Source organism: Thamnophis elegans, chromosome 6 (assembly GCF_009769535.1).
Source record: "Thamnophis elegans isolate rThaEle1 chromosome 6, rThaEle1.pri, whole genome shotgun sequence".
In the NCBI taxonomy this organism is placed as follows: domain Eukaryota; kingdom Metazoa; phylum Chordata; class Lepidosauria; order Squamata; family Colubridae; genus Thamnophis; species Thamnophis elegans.
Window position 1 is genome coordinate 86,260,259 of NC_045546.1, and position 23,132 is coordinate 86,283,390.

Consider the following 23,132-nt stretch of genomic DNA (forward strand, 5'->3'; position numbering starts at 1 on the left):
GCCCAGAAAATAACATAAACAAAACTCTCCGATAAGAATTCAAAAACAAAAGCTCTTACAAACTCGGCAGTTCTTTCGCAGTCTTCACAGATCAGATTTACATGAAAACACCAAAGCATTTCTCCAAATGTAACAGGCAAATCACGAGTAATAAGCAAGCAATATTGTATTAGACACAGAACACATGAAGGAAGTATGTTGACTCCAGCAACTGGGGCGTGGCAGCATCCGTCCTTTTATCTCCCAACTTGCTTCTAACCACTCCCAGCTGCACACTGAATCTTGATCCTGAAAAAGCTCTCAGCATAACTGCTGAGTCACAACACTTCCTGAATCCAACTTAAAGGAATGTTTCTGAAACTTGGTGAGTGTATGTCACATAGACTTCAATTCCCTGAATTCCCTGCCCAGAATGATGTCTAGGGAATTCTGAGAGTTGAAGTCCATGTGTCATAAAGTTGCCAAGTTTGAGAAACACCAAATAAAGTGTCTTGGTGCAATTATTTGAATGTTTAGCTAATTATTTTCCTTTTAAAAAAAAAAAAAAATCAGTGCTGTTTCACCAATTTTCCAGTCAAATGAGGTGGAAAAATTGTATGATTGTTTCTTGGCAGTTGGGGGCAACAATCAAAGGGGACTAGAAGAATGAGGGCATACTGGAACTGTACTTATTGGAGGTGGCAGAAAGCAAAGGATGAAAAAAAGAAAGAAAGAAAGAAAGAAAGAAAGAAAGAAAGAAAGAAAGAAAGAAAGAAGCTCAGAAACAACAACAATAATTATATAAAAATGATCCTGCTGATTTTGAGTCAACAAAGTTTAGGTTATCAAACAAGAGGGTTACTAATTTTCCTCTTCTAACAATTACAGTAGAAGGGAAATCTAAAATACCCCAGAGGGAAATCTAAAGGGCAGTCCTTTCCCAGCTAAGCTAAGTGCTAAGCTTTGTTTGCATCCAGCTGAAAGTACTTTAGACCAGTGGTTCCCAAACTTGGCAACTTTAAGACTTGTGGACTTCAACTCCCAGAATTCTCCAGCCAGCTCAGCTGCTTTAGACCAAATAGGAGAAGCACTTGAGCAATCTAGGGAGGATAATATCCAACTTGCATGGTGTAGCTTTCCTGATAAGTGGAGGATCAATACAGGGTTGTCAGACATTTCTAATGATAGGGTAAGTGGCAGTTTTGGATTTGCTTATTGTCATCATTTGGAGACGGTTTGGGACAATACTCAATTTTCCCAGTGTGATTGATCAAAGATCACTTTTGAGATTTCTGGAGCAACCTTCTGAACAGATGCATCAGGAGTGGGATTTTCCAAGCTATGAGAGTGCCATTACACTGAATTCCAGAAGAAGTACCTTATTTATGTTAGTCAAGCATAAGAGTAGTAATGCCATCATTTGCAGACATTTTCCTGGCTTCAAACTTGGACAATTCACTCATCAGTGAGCGAAGCATCAATTCTGCTTTATACAGAGGCCACTACAGGAAATTGTTAGGCTAACATCTGAAAGGAATTGTTTAGCATATTGCAAAATGGCCCAGAAGGGAATGTATGATACATCCTGCCCCCCCTTTTTTTTGTAACGATGAAGTATGAAGTAAAAGTGTTGTGGCTCCATGGTGATTCTACAAAAATCTTTAAAAGTTATTGAGCTGCAGAAATTTACCATAGAGTGATGGACCACCAGATTCGAAGCAAGTGATATGAGAAAGTTTTTTAGTTTGTTTTCACTAGGAGTTTTGAGGAGTATCAGGACGAAAAGTGAGCATACTTGCTGCACCTTCTGGTAACTTCTGAAGAGGTTGTTTCTTTTTTTAATCTTCTATGGCAACCACATAGTCCCAGGAAAATTAATATCTGAGTTGAGGAAACATTAACAAGAAAGTAACAAGATCCAATGATCTTATTGGACCTGATTGACACCTTATTTCTGAGCCCAGTCCCATTTCTCAAGCCATTAGCCTCAGCTTTCAAACTCATGATTATTTTAAGTACTTTCTGAAAATGTGACATAACCTTATTCTTTTTCCTGAGATTTTGGGGAAAACAAATATCAGTTATTCCCTTATGTGGATATTTTATTGTGAAAGTTATTTAAACCTGCTGTCTTTCTCATGAATTAATTTGCACAATTCATTGAATTAAAATTGTGTAAGTAAGTATAATTGTTACTGACACTAATGAAGGAAGGAAATTTCTGAAAATATCAGTTTAACTAATAAAAGTTGTATTACATACAATGCAATTTTTTTTCTCAGATACTGTATTTTGAGAGGAAAAGAATGATCCACCAGAGTATTTGCCTCTAGTTGTTAATAGGTTCAGAAAGTAGGTGCAGAAAACTGTTGCAACAATAGTTGAATTCCTTCTCTGTTGTGCAATTTGCACAAGTTCATTCTCTTTTGTGTAATTTGCTATAGATTCACCATTAATTAGAATTGTCTAGTTTTCTTTCCCAGGTTGAAAATTCAGTAGATGCCAACTCTTTTATATGTTAATAATCACAAATATATTAGTTTCCTTTTCTGGTACAATTTTGTTTCTTTATATATATATAAAAAACTGGTGAAAAACAAAGTGTCTTCCACACCATTGTTGCTATAGAAAATGTTCCAGAAAAAAAATGTTTGGTACCTTCAGTTTATAATACCAACATATACTTATTATTTAATTGAAATTTTGAGTTAATTCTTGCCTGAACTTTACTTCTTATAGAAATGTTGGACTTTCAGAATTCCCATAATTAAGTATGATGCACAGTTTTGCACATTCCAGGATGGGAGGAATACATTTTAAAATGAACACGATTAAGTTTAGAAGGAAGGAAGGAAGGAAGGAAGGAAGGAAGGAAGGAAGGAAGGAAGGAAGGAAGGATTTTAATTCAGAATGTATAAAAATTCTGTGATGTGTTATAAGCCAGCTGGGGGTACAGTCACTTTCAGCCATAGCCATAGAAAGCAAGCCATTTCTGAAAAACTGTGCCAAGAAAACTTGTCTTTCTTGGGGACTTGTCTAGGAAGTCTCTGGAAGTCATGCATGATTTAAAAAAAAACAAAAAACACCACAATAACAAAAATCAAATACCAGTATTTTAAAGTATCATCATCAACAACAACAAAAACAAATCAACAGGACTGAGTAGTTGTGGTTCAGAGGTGGGTTCCTACAGGTTCGCACCAGTTCTGTAGAACCGGTTCATCAAATCTACCGAACTGGTTAGAAGAGGTTCCACCAGTGGACCCGGAAAGCAGGCCACACCTACAGAAGAGGTTCCCAAAAAATTTGAAACCCACCACTGTGGTGGTTGTTGGTTCCCCCTGAATCAGGGTCACTTTAGTCACTAGCCTTGGATGGAGAAGAACTTCCCCAATGTAGACTGGTGCACTTGGGAATTCTTTTGGATCTCCAACTCCTGCTCAAATATCTTTGCACAAATCCATATTTTTGCTAGTTGCATCACTTCTTCAACCAGGAGGCCCTTCAGTCAGTTACTCATCTCCTAGTCACACCACAACTGAATTATTGCATGGACTTTACATACAGAAAGCCTATCCTTGAAGACCATCTGGAAGGTACAGCTGGTATCAAACAGTAATGGGCCACTTCCTAGTGTGTGTACATGCCACTATTACTAAATGAACTGCTTTGGTTGCTGTCAGCTTCATAACCTCTAATGGCATTGGACCTTGATGGCTGAGGGACAATCTGTTTCCAATTGTTTCTGCCCACCCTGTACATTCATTCTTTATGAAACATCTTGTGAGATGAAGAAAGTGTGTCTTCTCTGTCATTATCCCACCACTCTGTGAATCAGCATCTGCCCAGAGATAAAAATGTTGCCCTAACTGCTATGGTTTTGGAAAGTACTTAAGACCTGGCCTGGAATGGATAGGTTTTTCAGGGTTCTGGTTTCATTTGATTTGTTCATGTTTGATTGTTTGAGAACACTTGCATTATCATGTGATAACATAATGTTTGAAACCCGTAATAAGTTATGTGTGCCACAGATAGATTGGTCCTTTTGTTTTTCACAGAAGTAGCAATAGCAATAGCAGTTAGACTTATATACTGCTTCATAGGGCATTCAGCCCTCTCTAAGCGGTTTACAGAGTCAGCATATCGCCCTCACAGTCTGGGTCCTCATTTCACCCACCTCGGAAGGATGGAAGGCTGAGTCAACCCTGAGCCGGTGAGATTTGAACTGCTGAACTGCAGATAGCAGTCAGCTGAAGTGGCCTGCAGTACTGCACCCTAACCACTGCGCCACCTCGGCTCTAGTGAGGGGTAAGGTAGAGAAAATAGGTAAGTTTTTGTGGTATGCCGGTGGGTGATATACTGTTGAAAATGATAATTGGGAAAATGTAATATTGTTGGCAACTTCTTATCTATATGTGTGCATTTCCAACATGATCAATCAGATGAACTTTCAAGTAAATGGAGGGATACGTATCATTGCTGATTTGATCACTATCCTGTCACAAAGTTTCTTTTGTTTACCTTAAGTCCAAAAACCATTTAATTCACACCTCTCCATCAAACATTAATCTCTTGGACATTAATTGCCTACTTAATAACTCTAAATTGCTAATTAAACCATTAGACTGTTAACTAGTGTTAGTGCCTTTGGTTTTTAGTGAAATGTCTTTATGGAGGATTATTTTTGAAAATTCCATTCTATTTTATGCTTCAAAGAATACAACTCTATTGCTCAGCACACTTTTACTTTTGTGAATGAGTGAGGGAGATGTTTGGAAGATATTTGAAGAATAAACAAGCAGCATTATTCTCATGAAAGGTGTTTAATAATCTATTGTATATGCACAAGACCTGGATGATATAAGAGAATGTTTCTCTCATGGTCTTTCATCCATGTAAATTTTGGGGACTCACATTGTCTGAATCAAAACTTAGTTTGATAGCTATAGCATGTGGCTGGTGCAAGTATAGCTGACAATATCAGTTCCTCAGGAATTGATAAAATTCCAATAATTTTTAGCTACAGTGACTAATGCTGTAGTAGGACTGATTCAATAATTTTATATTTTATATCCTTTTATTTGAGTTAAATAATAATATAAGAAGCTCTAAGCTAGGACTCCACAGGCTTAACAAAGTAAAGTTGTGATCAATTACCTGACAAATTGATTTGAGAAATCACACAATGATTTGTTTTATACATTTGACTTGTACTCTCTGTTCTTAATGCATAGTCTGATGGACATTTGAAACATTTCACTGGCAAAGAAGGCCTTATGGTATGTCCTCTCCATCCTCACAAAGAGATCTAGTAACAAAATAATTTTGTATTATGCTGTAGGACTTACGATGTATCCTTCTTCAATCTTTTTTACACAAACATTATCATAGTCACTGGGCTTGATAACTGTGAACAATTTGGAGAGAGTTCCATTATAAACACCTCCCACATTCTGGAAAATGTTGACTGACTTGCTCATCAATTCTTCTGGAGCCACTTAAAAATTGCCATATGTTAAAAAAATCTTATCTTTTTTTCTCATGCACATCTGGAGGAGAGGCTGTTTTCAGATTGATGTTAATAAGTGGTCTCTTTTACTAAAAGTTCACACACACTTATCTATAATTTATACATACAATTTATGTATTGAGAACTGTAAATAGCAATAGCAATAGCAGTAGACTTATATACCGCTTCATAGGCCTTTCAGGCCTCTCTAAGCGGTTTACAGAGAGTCAGCATATTGCCCCCAACAATCTGGGTCCTCATTTTACCCACCTCGGAAGGATGGAAGGCTGAGTCAACCCTGAGCCGGTGAGATTTGAACCGCTGACCTGCTGATCTAGCAGTAGCCTGCAGTGCTGCATTTAACCACTGCGCCACCTTGGCTCTAAATAAATTGGACTAATACCATATTTGTATACTAAGGCTCTAAATAAATTGGACTAATACCATATTTGTATACTAAGATGCACACATTTAGCTTCTAGAATGCATAAACAAGATGAAACTTTCACTGAAGGAGTGGTTTTAAAACCTTAACTATTAATTATTTTGAAGAATTATTTGCTTATTCTTACTATTGACCTAAAGGCAATCTGCTGACTAAAACTATATTAAAAAGTAGAGAAAGTGGCAGGATGAGTTGGCATCACTGATATTGTACCTCAAGGTTGTCTGTTGTGGCCCAGCAGGTGCCGTTGGAGCTGCCACCAGGCTCCGACAGCGAGGGGCCCTCTGAGTCAGCTCTGGGGGATGTGGAGGACCCTGGACAGGGTTCTGACTCCGAGCAGGGCGCAGAGAGGCTGGTTGGCCACCAGGAGGCACCCGAGCCTTGGACCAGTGGGGAGGAGACAAGGGAGAGTGAACCAGAGGTCAGTAGTGAGTTGTTCCTGGATGCATGCCATTGAAGAGCTACTAGGTGTCAGGAACAATTACACAATTACAGGAGGTGATTGTACTCAGCTGGTGGTCATTAGGCTCCTCTCCAGACTATAAAAAGGCTACTTGTGCACACACCCCTCTTTGCAGAAGTCAACGCAGGATTGAATGTCGGAGGACATTACTGTGAGCTTGGCAGGCTGGATTGCTGCCAAGCCTTATCTGTGTTTATTGCTGCCTGAGTTTGTCTGAGTTGCTGCCAAGGTCCTTATCTGTTTGTTCTGCTTGGCTTTCAGCCACCGAGGTCTTGGTGTCTTGCTATTAAAGTACATTCCAGTTAAGCTTGTCTCGGAATTCGTTACTGGATGGAGGAGGGGGTCAGAACAGTTGACAGAGCCAAGGTGGCGCAGTGGTTAAATGCAGCACTGCAGGCTACTGCTAGATCAGCAGGTCAGCGGTTCAAATCTCACCGGCTCAGGGTTGACTCAGCCTTCCATCCTTCCGAGGTGGGTAAAATGAGGACCCAGATTGTTGGGGGCAATATGCTGACTCTCTGTAAACCGCTTAGAGAGGCCTGAAAGGCCTATGAAGCGGTATATAAGTCTACTGCTATTGCTATTGCTATTGTCTATTTCCCAAATGGATGAAAAGTATCATGCAGGTAATTAGAACATTGTTGGAATCCCTTTAAGCAAACAAACTTGCCTTCTAGAGTAAGATTTATAAGAAAGAGAATTGTCAAGCGAATGTATTTTTGCTCGGTGCTTCTGCGTAGATTGAATGTGCTTTTCATGGATCAAAGAAACAGAGTGACCAAAGGCATTGAAGACAACAAGAAGAGAAGGCAATTGAGCCAGGCAGGAGAATCACTAGAGGAAGGAAGAATGGGAAGAATGAATGAATGACAGGTTGCCCCTATCAGGGGAAGAACACCCAAACGCATGAAAAAAAAAAATCCATGCTAGGATTGCCAAGTCTAGTCAGAAGTTACATAAGTAGATGGGAATGGTAACACCCTGGAGTCATTGCATAGAAGAAGTGCCATGCCTCGATCCATCTGAAGTTCAAATTTAGCCTTGCCAGTAAGATTATAAGTGGCATTTTTATCTATTTGTCTGTGTGTGTGAGAGAGAGAGGGAAGGATTTAAAGCTTTAGTTCAGAAAGTGAACAATAAAAGCTGCATTTATTTCTTTGTATGCGTAATTACTGGATAAATAAGGACACACAGCACTGAAATTATTATCAAAATCTCTTTGCAGATCTCCATTTTGCAATATATATATATTTAATGTAACTGATTATGCCTTATATGAACACAACCTATTTATAGCTTTTTTTAAAAAAAAAAATGTTATATAAGATAGATTCAATATGCTTTCAATTTGCTGACCTTAACTTGGAACACTTTAAGGTAAAGTCTGCCTTGACTGATGTTACCAATGATGACTTTCTGGAAAAGATAAGGTGGATTTAGTTGAAGGTAGACCAGAGGCTATTTCTGACATCCTTGTTAGAGGGACAGATGATGCAACAGTAAGTTAAATGAAGTTCTCGTAGCCTTAAGTGATATTTAGCAGCAATCAATGCAGATTTAACATGAGCTGAGTATCCTTCAGGAACATTTTAAAGGTTATTACCTACTACTACTTTGGAAACATTCTCTCTATGTTGTCTTTTTTCTTTTTTTTCTCTTTCTCTCTCTCTTTGTGAAGTAAAATTTAATGTTCATCCTTCAGCATTTTAAATCCTTTGTCAAAGGATTGACTGAAAGACCCTGTCCTTGTGGCTCAGGAGAAGTGGAGATTGTTGGTCACATACTCCTTCAATGTTCCTTTTACAGAAACATTTGGGGGAAAAAAACCCATATCCTTCCAATAATTACTAGGTATCTTGGCTGTTCCAACACTGCTTATCTCCAGGGGCTGCTTAAGGATGAACAGTTCATAAGTACAATGCAGGTGGCTAGATTCTGCTCAGCAGCACTGGGGAATCATGGGAAATACGTGTCTAATCCACCATATCTATTTTATACAACAAATGTGGCAAATCCGTTGCACTGCTTATTCCTTTCCCTTTTAGTATTAAACTGTCTATGGGTCTCACAATTATGGATTGTAATTTTAGTATAGTTAGATCATGTGTAATTGAAAGACTGGATTTTATCATAGATTTTGTCTGTTATTTATTATTTTACTTTCAAATTTTTAGTTGGATATTCACTGTTTTTATTTATTCTGGTCTCTAGTCTATGACTGCAATAAACTGAATTAAACTGAATCCTTTGTCAATCCAAACCAGGAACATTAGGCTTAAACAAAATCTGTCCAGTAAACAAACCTATTTCAATCATTTCTACTGTAAAATATTGTCCAATGTAAAAATGTAGTCTAATGAAGATAATAAGATAATAATAATAATAATAATAATAATAATAATAATAATAATAATAATAATAATAATAATAATAGGATATTATATAATAATAGGATATTAATAATAGGATATTAATAATAGGATATTAATAATAGGATATTAATAATAGGATATAATAATAGGATTTTATAAAAATATAATTGATAATTATAATACATACTATAAAAGTCAAAAAGTTAATCCCTTGACATCTGAAGTAAAGAAGTAGATGGGAGGAGGAGGAAGAGGAGGAGGAGGAGGAGGAGATTTAATATTTTAAATGCTCCAAAAGTAGAGAAATATAGTACAGTAGTTAGGACTGGGTAGCTGAACTAGGACTGGGGAGATCCAGCTTCAAGTTCTTCTCAGCTATGGAAGATTACTTTTATCACTAATAAATATAATTTATTTATCTCATAGAATTGCTATTATGGGTAAAATGGAGGAATTAAGAGTAAGGAGTAACTCTTGGAGGCAAGCTGGAATATTGCCTTCAGAATCAATAATTTTTTTCCTAAAATAAGTTCTGCTTATCTTAATAGGATTTTAAAAAAAATAGATATGGGTATATTCAACTGAAGATTGAGCAATTTTCTTCTAATTATCCACTGGGTTGGCATTTTTGAAATTCAAAGTAACTGGAGCATTTAAAGATTTAGGAACAAGAGCTAGGAATGTACTGGGAATCCTGTTTTTGTAAGATTAGTATTAATAGAAGTTCTATCTCTATATGGAACCATTTTAAATCTTTAGAACACATCAAGTACTGCTTGCTGATCTTATTTATCCAGAGAATCGGAATTCATAGAAATAAATACAGGTTTGAAACATTTGTTCTTCAGTTTCTGAATTACTATATGAACTTCCCTCCTCTTATTCTTTATACATAGATAATCCAATTCAAAATCAACTGGTTGAGCCAGATTTGAGTTCCAAAAAAATCAAGGTAGGATGTCCACTGGGAACAAAACCTCATTCTGTGTGATAACTTTGAAATACTATAGTTCTCATCTGCTTTTATAACTTAATGCAAACCGTGTTTACTCCCAACTTGATACTTTTTGCACACCTGTTAGTTTTTTTTATGCTTGAAGGCTCATACCTAACACAGTTCTCATAGGAACCATCCCTTGTGTTTGAGAACAGACTCTTGTTTACAGAATCACCCCTGGTTGAGTTTTCATAGAAATGTACATGCTGGCAGTTTTCTTCATTAGTTGAAAAGCTCCATGGCAAACTTTTCTGCCTGTTTTGAACTTGGTACTTTGCTTTTGTTAAATTTCTATATATGTATATCTTTCACGTGATACAAGATATGTGGGTATGTGGGTAGCAGTATGATGTGAGCAGCATATTTAGTAAATAGAAGTCAGAGGCCAGGAATGTGCATGGGCTTCGTTTCTTAGCTGAATGATGAAGAGGCATGAAAGAGGTAACATACAGTGCTATAAATATTGTATCTGTGGCATTTGTCTGCATTAATTATCAAATGATAACCTTGCATCCCAGAACATGTCTGTTGCTCATTAATATTATTCACCATTTCGTGAGGGTTTAGAGAAAGACTTAAAATGTTGTTACAAGATTGGAAATATGGACAAAAGAAGGTTAATGGTGCCAAAAATACTGCTAGTGACTATCTTAATTGCCTTGGCCAAGTGCCTCTCTTGTTCAGGAAAATACAGTAAATGTGTTTCCATGGGAACTAATTGTTAGATGATTTTCTTTAAGTCTAACTAAAAAAGTACTTGAAAAAATGTGTGCCGCCATGTCATGCTTCTGACTACTTTTCGAGATAATGTAAATAAAGTGTTTTTTACAAAAAAAACAAAACCTTATCAGTACAGTAGTGATACAATATGTGTTTACATAGAAAGGTGGGACCTCAAGTTCAAAAGTTTTGGAAATACATGAATATGTTGCAGCTAAACAGAGATAGAATTCTTTTGGAGCTCTATGAACAATAGCATTTTGGAGGTGCTGGTTGATTTTTTTGTTAGAGGTTCGATGGGATGGTGGGCTTCATTTTTCAAAATCAATGTTTAATTTGTGTTTCAACCTGTGTACGCATTTTTATTAAAAAATATATCAAAAATCATTAAATGTAATAAGTAGGAGTAGCATCATCCTTAAAAACAGCCTGGCTAAACATTGTTCTTGCAGATCACAATCTGGGAAGTGAGCAAAAGTAAGAGTATATTAGTAGAATACTTTTACCTATTTGTTCAAGCTGCTGTTAACTGAATAGAAATGTAAACACTAAGATGTTAAACTGCATAAAAAGAAGTGATGCCGATGGAGATTCTCAATCATCTAGCTCAGTGGTTCCCAAACTTGGCAACTTTAAGACTTGTGGACTTCAACTCCCAGAATTCTCCAGCCAGCTCAGCATTTTGGAGGTGCTGGTTGATTTTTTTGTTAGAGGTTCGATGGGATGGTGGGCTTCATTTTTCAAAATCAATGTTTAATTTGTGTTTCAACCTGTGTACGCATTTTTATAAAAAAAAATATCAAAAATCATTAAATGTAATAAGTAGGAGTAGCATCATCCTTAAAAACAGCCTGGCTAAACATTGTACTTGCAGATCACAATCTGGGAAGTGAGCAAAAGTAAGAGTATATTAGTAGAATACTTTTACCTATTTGTTCAAGCTGCTGTTAACTGAATAGAAATGTAAACACTAAGATGTTAAACTGAGTAAAAAGAAATGATGTCAATGGAGATTCTCAATCATCTAGCTCAGTAGTTCCCAAACTTGGCAACTTTAAGACTTGTGGACTTCAACTCCCAGAATTCTCCAGCCAGCAGAACTGGCTGGAGAATTCTGAGAATTGAAGTCCACAAGTCTTAAAGTTGCCAAGTTTGGGAACCACTGATCTAGCTCATGGTTGCCCCAAAGGTGCTTTATTCAAGAGACAAAGGGACTTTGTTTTTTCTTTGAAGATGCTCCACTTCTCATCCAAGCAACTTCTTCGGCTCTGACTAGATGGTGGAGAATGGAAGGATGTATACTCTTTGCAGACAGTTGGTCATTTGCATTCGTTTAGAGCAAGGGTGTGAAACTGTGGTATCACCTTGCCATCACGTGACTTTTGCAACATGTTTCCCCTTCACGGAGCTGGGGTGGGCGTGGCCTGCACATGATGCATCTGTCCTGCAGGCCTCCAGTTTGACAACCCTGTTTTAGAGACCCTGGCTAAACATTGTACTTGCAGATCACAATCTGGGAAGTGAGCAAAAGTAAGAGTATATTAGTAGAATACTTTACTTATTTGTTCAAGCTGCTGTTAACTGAATAGAAATGTAAACACTAAGATGTTAAACTGCATAAAAAGAAGTGATGCCGATGGAGATTCTCAATCATCTAGCTCAGTGGTTCCCAAACTTGGCAACTTTAAGACTTGTGGACTTCAACTCCCAGAATTCTCTGGCTGGAGAATTCTGAGAGTTGAAGTCCACAAGTCTTAAAGTTGCCAAGTTTGGGAACCACTGATCTAGCTCATGGTTGCCCCAAAGGTGCTTTATTCAAGAGACAAAGGGACTTTGTTTTTTCTTTGAAGATGCTCCACTTCTCATCCAAGCAACTTCTTCGGCTCTGACTAGATGGTGGAGAATGGAAGGATTTATACTCTTTGCAGACAGTTGGTCATTTGCATTCGTTTAGAGCAAGGGTGTGAAACTGTGGTATCACCTTGCCACCACGTGACTTTTGCAACATGTTTCCCCTTCACAGAGCTGGGGTGGGCGTGGCCTGCACATGATGCATCTGTCCTGCAGGCCTCCAGTTTGACAACCCTGTTTTAGAGAGTTGTTGAGGCCACCTGGAGGTTTATCTGTCTCATAAGGTCACCTGAGTAGTGCGAAATATCTTCAAAGGAAAAATCAGAAATAGCAATAGCAGTTAGACTTATATACCGCTTCAGCCCTCTCTAAGCGGTTTTACAGAGTCAGCATATCGCCCCCCCACAGTCTGGGTCCTCATTTCACCCACCTCAGAAGGATGGAAGGCTGAGTCAACCTTGAGCCGGTGAGATTAGAACCGCTGAACTGCAGATAACAGTCAGCTGAAGTGGCCTGCAGTACTGCACCCTAACCACTGTGCCACCTCCAGCTGCCTCTTGAAAAAGCACCTTTAAGCGAGAGTAATCTTATTTCTTTCTTTTTTTTTCTTTTTAACGTAATCTTTATTGGTTATACAATTTTTTAAAGAGTAAAACATACAAATGCAAATACAATTTTAAACATACAACCGCCCCCCCCCCCCGCGGTGACAGTCATTCACAGCCCAACTTTTTTTTCCCTTCCCCATTGTTTAGTCCCTAAGCCGCATCTTCTCGTTACAAAATTCAGGGATCTATTACAATACCCATGTTCACTTTTAGTTCCCATTGTTAACAACTGCTATTTGACTTTCCCCGTTTTAAGTCCCTGCTGTTCTCTTTGTCGCCCACATATATCATAGGTTCCAGCTAAGATAATGTTCCATTTCTCCTTTGTCCCTCAGCCAACCCGTCATTCTGTCCATTTCTGCACATTCATAGATCTTTTTAATTGTGGCATCTTCTGACGGTATGGTAGTGGATTTCCAAAATTGTGCATAGGTTATTCTTGCGGCCACAATTATATGTAGGCTCAAACGCCATATTGATTTACTCATGTTTTCTGGTTTTATGCTTAATAAAAAATTCTGGGGTTTCCATATTGAAAAAGCACCTTTAAGCCAGAGTAATCTTATTTCTAATCAGCAATTGCTTCTTGTGAGATCTATTAGTTCACTACCTAGGAAAGTGAACTAATGTTGTGAAGATTTAATGGTGTTATTTAGTTGTTTTTCTCCCACTTACTTCCCTCCTTCTCTTTGCAGACTTCAGTAAGTTAAAATAGGTTACAACAATTCAGCCATAAATACACAATGGCTTCTATTGCCACCTGACAGCAGACTGATTCCATGTCCTTAAAGTGAACCTAAAAGCTGTTTTTACAATTTATTCAAATATTCCCAAATGGTTTTTTTTCAAATAAATCACGATGAATCATAATGCGTCCCTTTTTCATATGCAAACAATGCCTACATATTTCTAATAACCTGATTCCACAATAAGAATGTCATACAAACTATCAAGACTGGAGATGATAATGTGAACATTTGAGGAGGCCATGATGTTCCTCGGGACCTGGATGACTTGCCAACATTGAGGGAAGCATGGTGCCTGCTTTAAACCAGATAATTCTGCAGGAGAATTGCAGCCCATCTGTTTGTCAGAGGAAAAGCAAATGGTCAGACAGCAAGGCAATATATGAAAAATTTTAAAAAACGATTACACAAAAACAAAAGAATGAAGAACACATTCAGCACTTTGGAATGGTGAAATGAATGCCCTAAACCTTGTTGAAATATTGTAGGCGGAACTGAAACAAAGTTCAAAATCTTCTGATGTTTCTTTGTTGAAACTGATAGTCCTGATCATGAATTATAGGGAAGCATGTGCTGACTATTACTGCAATTAGGAGTAAGTTGCTGACCTGAAGGAAGGTTTTTTTTTTTAAAAAAAATCAATTATTTTGGGCAACTTTTAATATCACTGTTTTTCTTGCCGAACCACAACTTCTTCCTTGCATCTCCTCCATGAATAATTTGCCCAGAGCTCCTGAGAGTTGGGTGGCATATAAATTTAATCAATTATTATTAATAATCATCATCCCATTTTTTTACCCAATGCATTTTCTAATAGTGGATTTATAAAAAAGTGAAATTGGTAAAAGAGACCAGCATATCCCTCAATATTGTTCGGAGGTTCTTTCTGACTTTCTGGATGGTTATATGTTAACTTTGACAAGGTAGCCACTTTGGAGGAGATTCACTGTTGCCCATTTTGAGATTTTGTTTGTCACTCTGCATTGCTGAAAATTCAGAGATTTGGAAATTGTTTTGCAATCTTTGAAAGTGATAACATCAATAACTTCTTTTTTATATAAAACGTATTTTGAACAAGTCATGATATACCTCTAGAATCTGTGTTTTGATAACTTGGTTGTGATGAGGGGAGCCAGAGTTTGTAAGATAAACAGAGAGCAATACCTGCCTTATTAATCCATCATTTAAAAAATAAAATAGAGAAATACATTTGACCCCCAACTATCCCTATAGCTGAATTGATTGATGGAGGGTCAATCCCTATTTGATATCGGAATAACCACAAGGCATTGTGCCTACCTATTGTAGAAGAATATCTCCTTTCTGTTCAGCACTGTACATCTTATTGCCTCAAGGAAGGATAAAGGGGCCTTATTATTGGAACATCAGGAAAATGTATGATTTGCTAAACTTCCAATGTTTTCCTTATCTAGATTGCATAGCAGTAGGTGTTCATACTGCTTGTTGGTCTTACAATAAATTTTCTCTGAGTGAAATTCTGTGTTTGACTACAAAAGTGTTTTGGATCACTGGGGAAGATTGATGGGAGATAAAATGGTGGCCAATGAATATTGAACAGGCTGTCATGAGCGAGAAAGACAGGCCTGTTCTTCCCAGAAACTGTGAGCAGAGCACAAGGAACACAAGGAAATTCAGATTGAATATTAGGGGGAAAATCCTAAAAGTAAGCATTATTAAACAGTAGAATAATATATTTAGGACAGTGGTGGATTCTCTGTTGCCAGCTATTTCCAAAGAAGGACTTAATTGCTATCTATGAGGAATTGTCTAATGATGGGTGCATGGTGTGTTTCCTTTAATCTGCTTTCTTCTGTCTGTTTTTTAACCTTTTTAAAAAAAAAAAATATTTCTGTAAGCCGCACGGAGTCCTCCGGGATTGGGCGGCCTATAAATTTAATAAATAGAAATAGAAATAGAAATAGAATTTCTGCACTGAACAATGGGTTGAATTAAATGATCTGTAACATAGCTTTTAATTCATATAATCTATTATTCTTAATCCCCTTTATTATTACAACTATATTAGACAGGGAAAAACTACAAGAAGAACCTTTCTGACTAAGTCCTATGGCCTAAAATGCCATCCAAATGCAAGAAAAGAACTCAGACCAACCCTAATAATGATGCTGGGAATCATAAATCCAAAAAAATGCAGAGAAACAGATGAAGATTGACTGCTATCTTCCCACTGCAGAGACAACACAAAATGTGAGTAACAGATCTACAGCTTTAGGCTCTTCACAAACCCCAAGGAATATGAAAACACAGAAGCCTGTAACAAACCAGTCCTCAGGCCTCCAAAGCTTCAACACAAATCACTTTCCACAGCAGTGAAGTAGTGCAGATAACCTCCAGGAACAAATCTCTGCATCCCCTCCTCCACCTACTACATTACGTTTGCTCTGATCTTTATGTTACAGCAGCTAAATGACCTTGTAGTCAAAGTGGACAGCTTCCAACAAGCTCTTAATCTGCAAATTCTCCACGGCAATCAGGGGGTTAAAATAGCAACAGAAGCTGGCCACATTGGCATTCGGGCAGTCTGCGCATGACTTCATCAGGGTATCTTAGGGCAGCCAAGTATGACCATGTACTACAGAAAAAGCAACTTCTCCTAGAAATCCATTACAATGCCCATAGATGGAACTGCAAGATTATTGTGACCTCTCTATCTCCCGAGCTGCCAAAATTGAACAATTGATTTGAAAGTTTTTAACTACTTACCTAGTCAAATAAGTGTTAAATGCATATTCCTGACTGCCACTTACCAGACTTCAGAATCCAATACTGTGCTGACAGCTGCACTTGAACCTACAAATAACTGCTGGCACGCAAGGAAAAGGAGGGCATGAAAAATAAATGGGCATGACTCATTCAGGCAGTCAGTTCCAATGATTCAGCCTCATTCTGGCATATCCCATCAAGCTCCCAAAGCCATGATCCATCTATGGTGGAATGTCATGTACTCCCAGGGACCTACCTTCAGGAACTCTATAGGGATATCTTTGTTGAAAGTGGAGCCCTAACAAAATTACAGAAAATTTGCCAATGTAGACATCAGTGACAAAGATCAAGAAGACTTGTTGTTCAATTAAGACCAGGAAAGCACACAGGAGAACATCTAAATCTGTTAAAATCACCTTTAGGGTCTGGCCTCACGCTTTACCTGCATTGATGCCTATGGATCTGGAAAAACAACAAAGATTGGGACTTGTGATCATTGCCCTTATATATAAAAAAGTAAAAAGGGCTGTCCTGGTAATTATATACTGATGAGTCTCTTAAACACAATCAGCAAACTCTATGTAAGACATCCACAATGGAAATTCCATGTCTGGCTAGATCAGTGGTTCCCAAACTTGGCAACTTTAAGACTTGTGGACTTCAACTCCCAGAATTCTCCAGCCAGCTCTGCTCTGCTGGCTGGAGAATTCTGGGAGTTGAAGTCCACAAGTCTTAAAGTTGCCAAGTTTGGGAACCACTGGGCTAGATCAAGAAAAAACAACAAGCAGATCTGGTTTCTGGGGAGGCCAATCCACCATTTATCATTGCTTAGTACATCATCATCTTATTAAAAAAAAAAAAATCCTTCCACAATATGACATCCCTTTATTCCACTTCAAAGTAACATTTGATTCTCCATCCCAAGGTAAATTGTAGGGGAATATGAGGCCTCCCTGATTTACCAAAGTCTTCCTTATTTAATACATAATTACATATGCTACATGAACGGACCTCACTCAGAGAAAGATGTAAACCCTCACCAGCACTTTTGAAGCTGAGAAAGGCATCAAACATGATTGCGTATTGGTCCTAGTTTTATTTAATGTCTATATCAACTCCATGATGGGCCATCTCCGCAACCAAACGTTTTATTCTGTAAATTGTTCTGGAAGACGCCTCTCTATTCTAGTCTACAGAGATAATGCAGTAATACTTTCAAGAACACCAATTGACAAGTCTTTGATACATGATCTTCTTTATGGTGCCCATCTGAGCCTCTTTTCCAATTTTACGCAATTAGAATGTGTACAATCCCAATTTCTAAGAACAGCCCTCATGTCACAAATTGTGCCCCTAATGCTGCCCTACAACCAGAGACAGAGTTCTTGAAAGTGAAGGCTAAAGTATGGGAAACCTATTCAATGTATGGGTAACTTATTCAAGGTATGGGTAAAGTATTGGTAACCTACTCAAGGCTCAGACTATCCTTTTTGTTTCCCTTGAACTTGCTTCATTAATTATGAGGGAAGGTTCACTGTCTACATGGAAAAAGCAATCTTATTTCTTGGACCTCCTTGCAGGTCTTCTGACTCAGCATGAAATATGATCAGACCAAAACATTCATTAAATAGTGTGTAGCAGACACAGATGATCACTTGGATCTAGCCAGGTTCCCAATGTTTAATGCCAGTGAATCCAACAGATATTATGGCACCACCATGGTATAGTTAATTAAACTCAAATTCCCTAAACATCAGAGGGACTTTGTTCTGACATAATGTCATGCCCTCCATTCGGCTTACCTTGAAGGCTGATTCTGGGTATTCCCTACTCAGAGAGACAATGTCCTTATAATTTTGGACAGACAGAAATAACAGATCATGTGTTTTTCCAGTCCCTGAATTGTTTTCTTATCAAATTTCTGTCCATTTTATCTGGAAGGTTTACAAATAAAAATCATTAAAAAAAATCGTAACAATGTTTAAAACAGAATTAAAAGGCTAAAATTACAAGAGTTAAAAAAGTAGACCACGAGGCCCCAAGCCACTAATCTATCCCAATGTTCTGTGGCACCCTTCAAATCCCATGCTGGTTGGCCAAGCCAGGTCTTAATTCCTCGAGGGCCAGAAAAATGGGGCTATCGATCAGTTCTGAAGGCAAGATATCCCAAAGGATAGAAGCAACAGCAGAGGAAGCTCTTTTCCTAGGCCTTGCCAGTCAAGCTTCTTTAATCAACAGGGCCCACAACATTCCCTCCCTGCTTGACCAGTTGGGTAGAACAAGTTAATGAAATAAGAATGAGAGGTTTTCTCAGGTAATCTGTTTCCATGAAGGACTTCGAAGGTAGTAACCAATATCCTTCATTTGGACCCGAAAGTTACCTGGCACCCAATGCAGCCAGTGGGTGGCTAACAGAGGTGTGTTACATGTGCAACCCTTAGGAGCACCCAAAATTGCTTCTATCATTGCATTCTGCCCCAGCTGCAGCTTCCGAATAACCTTCAATTATAGTATTCAATATTACATATTAATTTGCAGTATTAATAAGTTGTTTTAATTTAATATTACAAGGACATTCTTACTTCATCTCGCCGTTATTGCACGAATACCCAGACACGTAGGATAATTATCCACCTCCCTGCGGCTTTCAGATTCCAACCCTGTAACAACATACATTGTTACCAGGTTCAGCACAACAGTGCTTAACATTCATCAGATGATGACCTATGCCATAAACTAGACTTAATGAGCATCCAGTTTGCCACACTAAACCTCTCGGTAATTTGATATAGTCTTCCACATGCTAACTGTTATGCTCCTGTACATCCTTCTTCTGCTCCTAATGCTCTAATGTCTATGGCTTCTCCTCCTCCTCTTGTTTTCTATATAAACAAGACTCTTGTTTTCTATATAAACTTTACATCTTCTACCTTGTCTGATCCATATCTGATGTATCTTCTATATATTTTTTTCATTGACTCTACTCCACCCTCCTTATGCGAGTCTATAACAATAATACAGATTTGATTTGATGATCAACAAAAACCTTTTAAGAGTAATTGTAGTGTTCAGGCTAAAGGGAGTGTAAAAATAAAGATTTCTGTTCAATTAAAAAAGGAAAGTAGTACAATTTTGGATACCTCTAGGCAACAGAATGAGAGAAAAATCTGATGTTTTTCAAGGTTAAAAGAAATCTAGAAGCACAGAGTTAGAAATGACATTTGGTGCAAGATGCATGCATTAAATTATTCCTGACAGATGGCTGTTTATCCCCCACCTGAATGAAGAAGATGAAGATGAAGCCAATAGGGAAAAGCCCTTTGATGTCTTCTGTTCATTCTGACACCGGCTGATTTAATCATGTAGGGGCTTTTTCAACATATAATGATTAGCTCTCAGTCTACTTTAAAACCAGTCTGTTGCAACTGAAAAACTTCCATAGGTTGGGGGATAGCAGTCACACTGATGAATGCAAATAAATAGGGTAGTAGCTTTCTTCCAGAATGGCATTTTTCAGAAACATTTTAAAGTGTATTATTTTGCAGAATAACAAAAGTCTTGGCATCCAATGCTTCCAAAAGTGATTGAGAATAAAAATCAGGACATTGTTATTTAGAAGAATGGAATATAAGGAAAAATGGCACATAAAAAATAATAGCAGATGAGAAACAAATTCGACGGTCATGCAGAACACGTTTATTCAGGCTACGTATTGTGTTTTAATCCCCCTCTTGTAATGTGGAATTTAATAGTATAATTACTACCATCATTTCATGGGGGAGGAGGAGGTGCTACCTTGGAATGAGGATGAATCTCAAAGCATTCCCTCCCCCTCCGAGCTGAGCAACCTCTAGAATTTCTTTGTTGGGAAAAGCAAGCTGCTTGACAAAGGTGGATGGGAAAATTGTCAGCTGGATGTCTGGATAAGTGGATGTCGCAGAACCTGGAGACAGCAGAAAGAGAGAGAATCAGAGAAAATCATAAAATACCAAAACCCGCAAATACAATCATTGAGATAAAAAAGAAGCCAAGGTAGAACCAATAGTAATAGGTGACTTGGGTGCAATCTCAAAACATCTGGAGTACCACCTGAATATCATTAGCATTGACAAACTCATGTTCAGTCAATTGCAAAAGGCAGCTTTACCTGGATCAGCTTATGTCCTGTGATGATCCCTTTAAAACCATCAAAAAAACATCTGTCTATCTCAGGCTCTTGGACTGGATTTGATAGGTGAATAAAAACACCAAATCTAATCTAAACATCTGACTGACTGGTCAACAAACTGTAATAATAATAAAATCAGTCTACATTATAGCTTTGGTGAGAAATATTAAGATGAAATACCTGAAGCACTTTTAAAACTTAAGAGCGCTACATAAATTTTAGCATTTGCTGCTTCACTGTTGTTTATTTGCTTGAATGCTAAATGTCTGATTAATATAGCCAAAGCACCTTTTCTTCAACAGGGGTCCCCAATTTCCGGTACTGGCCCTTGGCTTGTTGGGAATCGGGCTGTGCCAGTGGTGGGAGAGCATGCAAAGCTGCATTTGCTCATGTGTGGGATCTATGTTGCATGCATGAACCCACACCCCTTGACACCACCGCCACTGATCTGTGGAACCAGAAAGGTTGGGGACCACGGACCAATAGTGAAACTGGGCCCTTAACTATCCTTTGGAACTGTGGTGGGTTTCAATTTATTTTACTACAGGTTCACTCGTGTGCTCATGTGCTGCTTCTGCGCATGCGCAGAAGTGTCCAAGTGGGTGGGCGGAGCCTCCTGCCTCTGCAACTATTGGATTGCCCAATCCGGGACAAACTGGCAGAAACCCATCTCTGCTTCAGAAGACAAAAATATTGATTATAGTTTGGCAATTCTTGGTACAGCTGAAAACTATTGAGGATATTTCCTAACAATGTGTTTGGGGGGATTTTTTTTTCCAGTGTCCATATTGTTTATGTACATGACTCTGAAGATTCTTCTTCTTTTAGAATAAGTTGATAATAAAAAGTTGCAATCAAATTTGGAATAAGGGCATCAGGATTGCCTCAGAAATGATAGTCGTCAGCAAGCCTGTAGATCATGTCTCAAGCTTGGTTGTTAATATTTTAACATCCATGTTTATGTTGTACAAAGGTGGAAATTATACTTTGATATTCTAGGGGAATTGGGAAGTTTTGCCTTGTCTTCTTTCCTATAGATGTTTTTACTATACTAGAGAAGGGGAAAAGTCTATAAAGAAAATCAAGTGGAAAATACATTCAATCCGTTCAGGGAACTTTCTTCTCAAAACAGACCTAGAATTTTCACAACAGTGGAATTCCTTCAGGCATGTTATCTTTTTATTTATATCTTCCCAAATGTATTTATTGACTCCTTTTAAAGACATTGATATATAAATTGATTAGCTGTTTGCTACATCTACCTTGTGGTAAGAGCTGTTGCATATACATTAGAATCTGCCACCTTTAGATGTAGTGGGATTTCAGTCTCCATGATTTTAGGTCTCAGAGAATTCAGAAATTTGTGGCTCCTTTTTATGGCCTGTTAGGGATGTAATCCTAGTCTTGGGTTGGATCTATCTATCTATCTATCTATCTATCTATCTATCTATCTATCTATCTATCTATCTATCTATCTATCTATCTACCTACCTACCTACCTACCTACCTACCTACCTACCAACCTACCTACCTACCTACCTACCTACCTACCTACCTACCTACCAACCAACATCTATCTATCTATCTATCTATCTATCTATCTATCTATCTATCTATCTATCTATCTATCTACCTACCTACCTACCTACCTACCTACCTACCTACCTACCTACGCACACACATACACAGACACATACACCATGATTTAAATAATGTATCTGTCACTTTAAATGCTCGAGTGAGAGGTGATTGGATGCTGTTGCTTTAATCGGCTATAAGAGGGAGTAGGAACTACTACTGTTTGTTTCTGGTTGTTCCTGGTTGTTCTCCGTGCTTGTTATTGGAGTTGAATACTGTATATTGGATGGTGGCTACTCTGTATGTTAGTCTACATGGTGAATCGTGAGTTGAGCATCTGCAAACCAACATGTTGTATCATAGACTGTGTATATAATTCAAGACTACTTATTGCTTGTTTTGGAGAATGTTTATCCTACTTTATTTTTGTTAATGCAAGTAAAGTTATCCTTGTTTTAACTTTGGCGGCTGTGATTGATAGTGTGACTATTCAGCAGCACATTCCTTGCTACCTTCTGCTGCTCAACTCTAGTCTCCAAAAGGAGATATACTTAACATGGCTTTTTTTTTTTTTTTCCAAATATCCTTTGGCTCAAGAAATGCATTTTGGCACAAGGAAACATCTCCTTTTCTTTTAAAGTTGTTTTTTGAACCAATTGTGGAAAGCATAGCAGCGGTCTTTTCTTATGGTCAGATCATTACCTGGTCCAGGTAAAACTAACTGGCATCCATGACTTTCTGTAGGATAATTGGACCTATCCAGATGGTTCACCCAAGATATCCAATAGAACAGGATTTACTCTGAAGGTTCTTGGAGAGTTTATCAATTATTTTGGTGGGCAATTTTGTTGAATATCTGGTTGGCTACCGACACCATGAGTTTCTGAGGCTTTAATGAGAAGTGTGATTGGCTTGTCTCTGTTGTCTGATTCTGGTAGAATCTTTGGCTTC